The following is a 7207-nucleotide window of genomic DNA, read 5'->3' as shown; positions in this document are numbered from 1 at the left end:
GTCAGTTGAGTTGTTGCATGCATGACTTCAGTTAGAACTCAAGTGAGTTGAGTTTAGTGGACTGGAGGTACAATTGATGGAGTTGTGTTCAGTTTAACTTAGTTAAACTGGTTGTAGTTAGTCTAACTGCAGATAGACTAATGATGAGTTGTTAAACTAATTATTAACTCATAATACAACTAAAGAATACATCAGTTAACTCAGTTGCATTTCAGTGCATGTTCAGTTCAACAGGGACATGTGGTAGAGAATCAGATTGCTATCAGTTGTGACTATAGTTGTGCACCAGATCTTGCACAATCAAGGGATTGAGTATGCCAATGAGTTTTCTCACGTATTCGGCCCGCATTTTAGCCTTTGCTCACGTCCACAAAGAGTGAGTGACTATTTTGCAGGTGAAAATCGAGTTTGGGAAGCATTTCTCTCATCAGTTCTTGAGCAGGTATTGAGCAGTGGAGGCAGGCAAGCAGTGGAAGAGATTTGGAGATCAGATCTGAGCTGTATTGTGTGTAACAGAGGTGGAGATACTTGTGAGAAGTATTATGCTGTGTAATGTTACATGACTCAATCATTAATATACAGATAGTGTGGGGTTTTTAGCGAGATGCTTTCCCCGTGATACATACTGTGTTAATGTGTGAATGCTCTTGATGTTTTATTGTTATTGATGCTGCTATATTCTTGATCAACGTAGAGGAGCTTATGTATTGTGTATGTTTTCCGCATTAGTACATGATCAGGATAATCTCCATTGAATATGTGTTAAATTATTCAAAATTTCTACATGGTATCAAAGCTAGATAATTGTAGAAAAAGTTTCTACATGGTATCGGAGCTAGATGATTTGTAGAAAAAATTTCTACATGGTATCGGAGTAGCTTGATTTGTAGAAGAAATTTTTACAGGATATCAAGCGAGGGTTGATCGGAAGCAGTTGAGTTGGTTGCTGGTGGAAAATCGAATTTGCAGCAGTGTTGTTGAAATGTCTTTCAACGGATTGCAAATGTTATTCCAAAGCAAGAGCGACCTGGCGCTCAAGGATAAACTCAGTAACAATAAAGGTGAGAATGGATCTTCATCAAAGGTATCTGATGAAGAGAATTGTGCTTTGGCTACCAAAGCAAAGAAAGGGAAGAGCAAGAAAGCTTCTCAGTCTGGTGCGAAAGGCAAGAAGCAGGATATGTCCAAGGTGAAATGTTTTCACTGTCACCAGCATGGACACTGTTATCACAAAATCACTACTGAGGGCTGCAACCAAGCAAGATTTCATGTAACTCTTTCAACCTAACTTTAGATCAAAGATTAGCCTCTTTGATCAGAGAGGGCTCTCTCACAAACTCTTGATAAAAATCCTTCACTACAACAGATGGCTAACTCTTTACTCATTCATGAAAACAAAAGCTGGTTGGATACACATCAAACTGGTCCTCATTGGGCTATGGAGTCTCATACACTAAGTAAACAAGAAAAACATAGTCATTTCATGGAAGTCAAGGCTCTTTGCATTACATGTCAAACATACTCCATCAAAACCACAGCTTGCCAAACACACAGGAAGTCAGAGCATAAGATTATGAATTCTGAGTGATTGTGTTACAACAAGGCTGTAAAAGAACATAAAATATAAAACACCATCATTATATTTGAACACAATAATCCATCGAGAATCTTGAGAAGAAATCAACACTGTTTTACTATTACTGTCACAAGTCTTACAATGGCCCAAAACAACTCTGTTTTTGTATAAAATGTCCAACCCCTATTACATCCAACCTTGATCCATATATAGGCAAGAAAACTAAATCACCTCGAGCTTCCTCCTCCAGCATGAGGGGAGCCTCGAAGGTGGCTATTGACTATCCCTATCTAGTGCATAACTAACTTATTAATTACAAAGTGCTGAGCTGTAATTGCATACAATCCTAAACACTAATTCCATTCTCCTCGTATGCTTGGTTCTACTTGGATGCTGGACAGCTGTATGATTTCTGTTATGGCTAAGACATGTTGAGGGAACATTCACCGAGCAAGCTGGTCTCGGATGCTAGCTGTATAGACAGCTTATTAATTGATAAAGATGATCACCCTATATCCACGGTCCCATGTCTTCCATTCCTCTTCATCATTTAAAAACCACGCTCCAAGCTCTTTAAACCTTTAATGACAACACATAATCACCATATGCCATATGATCTGGATGCTTCGTGGACCAAACAGGTGTACCAACCGAAAATTCTGGTAACCCTACCAATACCCTAGTAGCTCGGTCATAAAGTGCCTTAAAGATTCGAATCCAAAGAAGTGTGCTTTTATCCTTTAATTATCAGGTTTCCACGTCCATGATGTGCTGGCCATTATTCCACGTGCCTGTGTGATGGCAAAATATTTCAAAAAAGATTTGCCGCTTGGTTAATCCTAATTGACCAACTGAACTGTAACATGCAGCTACAGCAGTTTCGTAGCGCGCTACGAAACTGCTGTGTAATCACAAAAACATAGTCTTCTAATGACCACCTGATTAGATAAACCTATCTCTGTTGTCTTCAAGATATTTTTTCTGCTTTCTTTCTGTTAGTTATGACATTCTTTGAGGTGAGGAATACCAGAACAGCTGGAGCCATCTTTTAAAACCTCATCTAGAAACCTTAATCATACAGAAAGTTCACAGACTTCATTTTCCATGAGTCGGTAATGTTTATCAAGCCAACTTCGAATTAGCTCCATATAAATACCAACTCATGAATTTTCCTATCTTTCCAATGGCTGCTAATTCACCGGTAACTGACAGTATCTGCAATGCCTTCCATTAATAGTTTTGGTATCAATAATATCCTTTGCTGATTCCAGATCACCTCAAAAAAAACATGAAAACCATTTTGTTTCCAACCATCATTAACCTCCGCGGCAAGTCTTGGAATAATCGTTGCCTTTTAGGTTTCCTGTTCTCAGTTTCTTTTGGTCACTACACCTATAGAATTGCGCATACCTCTGAACATCCAAAACTTTTTGCATCATAAGACTATTTTTCATCCCAATGAGAAAGCAAGATCCTAGCTTGCTTCACTGATAAGTTCATGGATTCCTGAACCTTCCAAAACATAGGAAAGAGCATGTGGAGCTGCCCAGTATTCTGCTTCTTTTTTTTTTGAATGAGCTGGTCTTCCATAAAACTTCATGCTCCCAATAGCAACAGTGCAGCAATAAAGTATAGTACCACCAGGCCCCGCCTCTTTTGATGTGTTGTAAATTGGAAGAGTAAGGTCTGCAATCTGCGTATAATGCTGTAGCTCACTCTTCAAAAGACCCGGTGTTGAGAGGCCCAATAACTCACAACTCGCATAGACTAGTTCCTCCTCCGATGCACATTTTCTATCTGGACTGCTGCATCTTCGTATATGAGTATTCGACATAGACGCCACTATAGCTTCAGTGTTCCAATCTATGCTTGGAATACTATTACCCTGGTTATCTACTAGTTTCTTCCCCATTAGAAGCGTTTAATTGAGGATGAAGCTCTCTCTATCATGCCGCCTCCTAAAGCAACTTAAATAATACGAACACCTTTCCGGCAACCATAAGCAAATTTTGACCATGTGTCTCTGTCTTTCATCGGTGGCAGAGCTAATGAACAAACAGCTAATATCTTCGTTTGCCACATTTCTATCCCGGTGTCATTAATCATGGCGACCCTGTGGCAATCAAATTCTTATAAAACTACTTGACACTTGGCATTAATCACTGCATTTCATAAGAGCACTTTCATGTCTTCAATATGTGCATTAATAATGAACCAACGTGCTTGATAATATTCACGACATTTTCATTTATATCAGTCATTTTAAAAAACCCGTGTGCCTTGAAGAAACAACTGCAATGCATTTCGCATAAGCCATGTAGTTACGATAGTTCCAAAACATTTTTGTTTCAGAGAGTAATACCATGAAGGAGGTGCTGTGTATCCCAGTCTAGGAAAAATATGATCCCCTGCAGTAATAAACACAATGCTGCCTATCTGTAACACTGGCACAAACTTGCTGAGCACGCGCTTCGATAATGGTGGAGGGGTAATTTGAAAGTTCCACATCAACTCCAGGAAATGCGCTCCTTAATATTCCCTTTGACTGGAATCAATAGGCTGGCCCTTCCATCACCAACACAGCTTTTGTCCATTTGCCCGCACGCCAAATTTTTCCTTCATTATCATCACCCATAAAGCGCAAAAAGGCCATATACACAGGGGCTATTCTAAGCTGGAATGCTACAAAGAGAAAACAGAATTGTTGACCAAAACAGCTGAATACCGTCAGCATCCATGTTGCATTTTCCACCTTATGAGGATTAGGTTTTACATATCAATAATTGAAGGTGCAGCCATTGTGCATGTTCACCTTGTGATCATTTCTCAAATGAGTCACAAGCGCTGGAATGTCCCCAGCAACTGAGCATTCGGAATCCACGTAAGGGCAACTGTTAAGACCTGAACATGCATTGTTGTTCATGCTTTAACTTGCTACAATATGGGAATATGTCGAGACAACCAAGCTTTTGATGTCTGCAAGGAAGTTCCAGAGATTCTGCAACCTTTTCAAGAGCCAAACATCTTATATTTCCCAGTTCATGTCTGTTAGTGGTGCAACGGTTATGCACCCTCAACTTGCAGAAGTTTTTACATGAGAAGATGAAACAGAATGCTCAGGTCAGTAAGGGACATAGTAACAAGAAGAATCAAAGTGACATTCATTTAGACCCATTGAATTGTTTTGTTCAGAGCCACCTTCGGTAAGTGTATATGGCAGGACAGAGGCTCGGAATTCTGAATTAGTTGAGGATGGCATGGGGTATAACACACAAGAATAAAATCTGCTTACATATCCGTTGCTTTGCCTCTGGCAGATACAATCACATGGAAGAACTAATACACAAACAACCTTGTAAACCTTGATATGCTCATTCTTATCTGAAAGATCTGACATTAGACCTTTTAAGCAGATCAACCTCATCCACAGCAGTTGTAGCCCATGTACAAAAGGCATGATAGGATTTGAACCTCCACTGAAAACTTGAACAAATTCCCAATTTCGTAGCATGCTACGAAATCACCTAAACAGGTAGCGCTGCGAAACTGCTAAAAAGAATTCATGCGCTGCGAAAACTCCCTGTCTTTAAGATAAGCTAAAATTTTTTTGACAACAGCATTTTCAGTGATAACAGACACTATGCCACAAATTGTCCACAGAAGAAGAAGAACAAGCAAGCTGCTGGATCTGCAGGGGGAGAGGCTTTAGCTTCTCAGTTTGAGCTTGATTTTTCATTGATCACATGCTTGGTTTCAAGTGTGATGGGATCAGTGTGGTTCCTGGACAGTGGTGCGTCTTTTCACATGACGAGAGATAGAGATTTGTTCTCTGATCTGGAGGACAAAGATCTTGGAGTGCACATCGAGATGGGCGATGATGGTAGATACAGTGCGACTGGTATCGGTACCATTTCCTTTGAGAGGGAGTCTGGTAAACCCTTTGTATTGAAGGAAGTCATGCATGTTCCAGGATTGAAGAAGAATCTCATCTCAGTGGCGATGTTAGAAGACAAGGGGTATGATGTTGTTTTCAGCGAGGGAAAGGCCTTCCTGCGTAGCAAGACAACTGGTGAGACCCGGAAGATAGGGGTTCGAGTGAGGAACCTTTATCAGTTGCATGTAGATGGATGCGCAGCAATGGCAGGCAAGGCAGAAGGATTGGTGAGCCGGGATGATGGCGAGTTGTGGCACAGGAGACTGGGTCACCTTCACCATGGAGCCTTGAAGATACTGCAGCAGATCACTACAGGGCTTCCTAAAGGCACACTTGCGCAGTCAGATCAGTGCAAGGGGTGTACTTTGGGGAAGTTTGTGAAAGCCACCTTTCACGAGAAGGATAGTCGCGCCACGACGATCCTTGAGAGAATTCACACAGACGTGTGTGGACCTTTCTCAGTTGCTTCGACAGCAAAACACAGGTATTATGTGATTTTTGTTGATGATTTCTCTCGTAAGTGCTGGATCTTCTTCATGCAGAAGAAGAGCGAGACATATTCAAAGTTCTGTGAATTCAAAGCACTGGTCGAGAAGGAGTCGGGGAAGAAGGTGAAGGCTCTTAGGAGCGATAATGGTGGTGAATACATCTCGGACGAGTTCAAGGATTTCTGTAAGGCAGAAGGGATTCGTAGAGAGCTCATAGCTCCCCATAACCCACAGCAGAACAGGGTAGCTGAGCGGAAGAACAGAACGATTGTGGGTGCTGCACGGGCAATGTTGCATGATCAGGGCCTACCCCTTCACTTGTGGGCGGAAGCATGCAATACAACAGTTTATGTGCAGAACCGTTGTCCTCATAGGATACTTGGCATGAGTACACCCGAGGAGGCTTATTCTGGTAAGAAGCTTGATCTTTCGCATTTGAGGATTTTTGGTGCTAACGTTTACATGCATGTGACGAAGGATGCCAGAAAGAAGTTGGAGCCAACTGCAGAGGTTGGGATATTTGTGGGGTACACTGATACGCCCCACAACTATCGTGTGTATTTGCCAGACAGTGGTAAAACTGTTGTGCGACGGGATATAAAATTTCAGGAGGAGAAAGCCATGAAGTGTTCGCTTGAGAGGGAGCTACACTTGCATGCAGATGAGGAGCTATTAGTTCCTAAGGATGAGCTTCAGGACGTGGATCAGCCACAGGACGAGGTTCATGGAGTGGAAGAGACCACTCATGCAGCGCCAACCATCAGAGGGCGAAAGCGCTTGACAGAAGCTGAGCGACTGGCTCAAGATGCAGAGAAAGTTGTAGGACCACCTACAGCCCAACGCAGGCAGAGACAGTCACCTGATCGGTACACTGGATACATGGCTCTTATGAGCAAGTGTGTTGTGACTGAGCCATCCTCTTTCGAGGAAGCTGTGGAGGATCCCGCATGGGTAGACGCCATGGTGGAAGAGTATGATTCTATTGTCAGAAACAGTGCATGGGAGATTGTTCCTAGACCGGAAGGGAAATCAGTGGTGGGTTCGAGATGGATCTACAAAGTTAAGCAGGCAGCTGACGGGAGTGTGGAGAAGCACAAGGCAAGATTTGTTGCCCGAGGCTTTTCACAGATTGAGGGGATCGATTATGAGGAGACCTTTGCACCTGTCGCAAGGTATTCTTCCATACAGACGATTCTTGCTCTCTCAGCG

Source organism: Pinus tabuliformis, chromosome 2_1 (genome assembly GCF_031772625.1).
Source record: "Pinus tabuliformis cultivar Carrire ecotype Pingquan chromosome 2_1, CPIR1, whole genome shotgun sequence".
NCBI classification, from domain to species: Eukaryota; Viridiplantae; Streptophyta; class Pinopsida; order Pinales; family Pinaceae; genus Pinus; species Pinus tabuliformis.
The sequence above is the reverse complement of the archived record's forward strand: the minus strand, read 5'-3'. Positions refer to the sequence as shown.